The sequence below is a fragment of the Ovis aries genome, chromosome 2, assembly GCF_016772045.2.
Source record: "Ovis aries strain OAR_USU_Benz2616 breed Rambouillet chromosome 2, ARS-UI_Ramb_v3.0, whole genome shotgun sequence".
Lineage (NCBI taxonomy): Eukaryota > Metazoa > Chordata > Mammalia > Artiodactyla > Bovidae > Ovis > Ovis aries.
In genome coordinates, this window is record NC_056055.1 from 101,989,759 (window position 1) to 101,993,212 (window position 3,454).

Consider the following 3,454-nt stretch of genomic DNA (forward strand, 5'->3'; position numbering starts at 1 on the left):
AAACAAAACAACTGACAAAGGATTAATCTCCACAATATATAAGCAGCTTATACAGCTCAATATCAGGAAAATAAATAGACCAATCAAAAAATGGGCAGAAGGCCTAAACAGACATTTCTCCAAAGCAGACATACAGATGACCAGCAAACACATGAAAAGATGCTCAACATCACTAATCATCAGAGAAATGCAAATCAAAACTGCAATGAGGTATCACCTCATGCCAGTCAGAATGGCCATCATCAAAAATCTACAAACAACAAATACTGGAGAAGATGTGGAGAAAAGGGAACCCTCCTACACTGTTAGAGGAAATGTAAACTGATACAGCCATTATGGAGAACAATATGGAGCTTTCTTTTAAAAACTAGGAATAAATCTATCATAAGACCCAGAAAGCCCACGACTGGGCACGTATCCTGAGAAAACCACAATTCTAAAGGACTAGAACCCCAGGGTTCATTGCAGCACTATTTACAATAGCCAGGATGTGAAAGCAACCTAGATGTCCATCAGCAGATGGATGGATAAAGAGGTGGTACATATACACCATGGGATATTCAGTTCAGTTCAGTTCAGTTCAGTCGCTCAGTCGTGTCCGACTCTTTGCGACCCCATCAATCGCAGCACGCCAGGCCTCCCTGTCCATCACCAACTCCCAGAGTTCACTCAGACTCACGTCCATTGAGTCCATGATGCCATCCAGCCATCTCATCCTCTGTCGTCCCCTTCTCCTCCTGCCCCCAATCCCTCCCAGCATCAAAGTCTTTTCCAATGAGTCAACTCTTCGCATGAGGTGGCCAGAGTACTGGAGTTTCAGCTTTAGCATCATTCCTTCCAAAAGAACACCCAGGGCTGATCTCCTTCAGAATGGACTGGTTGGATCTCCTTGCAGTCCAAGGGACTCTCAAGAGTCTTCTCCAACACCACAGTTCAAAAGCATCAATTCTTCAGCGCTCAGCCTTCTTCACAGTCCAACTCTCACATCCATACATGACCACAGGAAAAACCATATCCTTGACTAGACGGACCTTAGTCGGCAAAGTAATGTCTCTGCTCTTGAATATGCTATCTAGGTTGGTCATAACTTTTCTTCCAAGGAGTAAGCGTCTTTTAATTTCATGGCTGCAGTCACCATCTGCAGTGATTTTAGAGCCTCAAAAAATAAAGTCTGACACTGTTTCCACTGTTTCCCCATCTATTTCCCATGAAGTGATGGGACCGGATGCCATGATCTTCGTTTTCTGAATGTTGAGCTTTAAGCCAACTTTTTCACTTTCCTCTTTCACCTTCATCAAGAGGCTTTTTAGTTCCTCTCCACTTTCTGCCATAAGGGTGGTATCATCTGCATATCTGAAGTTATTGATATTTCTCCTGGCAATCTTGATTCCAGCTTGTGTTTCTTCCAGTCCAGCGTTTCTCCTGATATACTCTGTATATAAGTTAAATAAGCAGGATGACAATATACAGCCTTGATGTACTCCTTTTCCTATTTGGAACCAGTCACTCAGCCATAAAAAAAGAATGAATCTGAGTCAGTTCTAGTGAGGTGGATGAAACTACAGCCTGTTATACAGAGTGAAGTAAGTCAGAAAGAGAAAAACAAATGTAGTATATCAATGCATATATATATATGAAATCTAGAAAATGGTGTTGATGCACCTCTTTGTAGGGGAGGAATGGAGACACAGATGTAGAGAATGGACGTGTGGCCACAGCAGGTGAGGGAATAAGTGGGATGACATACACACTATCATGTGTAAGATGGATAGTTGGTGAGAAGTTGCTGTATATCACAGGGAGTCCAGTCTGGCACTCTGTGATGACCTAGAGGGCTGTGATGAGGGTAAGAGAGGGAGGCTAAGGAGGAAGTGGATATATGTATAATTATGGCTGATTCACATTGTTGTATGGCAGAAATCAACACAACATTGTACACATTTTAAAAATAAAAAGCAATATACATATCTTAATTTTAAAATATTTTATTGCTGCTGCTGCTAAGTCACTTCAGTTATGTCCGACTCGGTGCAACCCCATAGACAGCAGCCTACCAGGCTCCCCCATCCCTGGGATTCTCCAGGCAAGAACGCTGGAGTGGGTTGCCATTTCCTTCTCCAAATTTTATTGCTAAAAAATGCTATTCATCGTCTGAGCCTTCATTGAGTCATGTCTTTCTCCTGGTGGAGAGTCTTGCCTTGATGTTAATGACTGCTGACTGATCAGGGTGAGTGTGTGTGCACTGAGTTGCTTCAGTTGTGTCTGACTTTTTGTGACCCTATGGACTGTAGCCACCAGTCTCCTCTGTCCATGGAGTTCTCCAGGCAAGAATACTGGAGTGGGTTGCCATGCCCTCCTCCAGGAGATCTTCCCAACCCAGGGACTGAACCCACATTGCTTATGTCTCCTGCATTGGCAGGGTAGGTTCTATACCACTAGCACCATCTGGGAAGACTGATTGGTCAGGGTGGTAGCTGTTAAAGGTTAGGGTGGCTTTGGCAATTTCTTAAAATAAAATAACAGTGAAGCTTGTGGCATTGCTTGACTCTTCCTTTCATAAACGGTTTCTCTACAGCATGCAATGTTGTTTGATAGCAGTTTACCCACAGTAGAACTTCTTTCAAAACTGGAGTCAATCCTCTCAAACCCTGATGCTGCTTTATCACCTATGTTTATGTAATATCCTAAATTCTGTGTTATCCTTTCCAACAATCTTTATAACATCTTCACCAGAAGTAGACTCTATCTCAAGAACCACTCTCTTTGCTCATCCACGAGAAGCAGTCTTCATCTGTTGAAGTTTATCGTCATATCTTCAGGCTCCACTTTTATTTGCTGTTTCTACCTCATATACAATTACTTCCTCCATTGCAGTCTCAAAGTCATCTATGAGAGTTGGAAACTTCTTTCAAGTTCCTGCTCATGTTGATATTTTGACCTCTTCCCAGGAATGACAGTTGTTCTTAATGGCATCTAGAATGATGAATCCTTTCCAGGAAGCTTTCAATTTACTTTGCCCAGATCCATCAGAGGAATAACTATCTATGGCAGCTAGAGTCTTGTGAAATATACTTCTTAACTAATAAAACTTGACAGTCAAAATTACTCCTGATCCATAGGATGAAGAATAGATGTTGTGTTAGCAAGGATGAAAACAACATGACTCTCATTGTATTGATACATCTCCATCAGAGCCCTTGGGTTACCAGATACATTATATGAGCAGTAATATTTTGAAAGAAATCTTTTTTCTGAGTAGTAACAGTACTACTGTTACTTAACAGTAGTATTGAACCCACATCGCTTGTAGTACTAAACAGTAGGCCTAAAATATTCAGTAAACCATGTTGTAAACAGATGTGCTGGCATCTAGGCTTTGTTTCTTTACTTACAGGGCACCTGCAGAGTAGATTGAGAATAATTCTTAAGGGCCCTAGGATTGGGGGGATAGTAA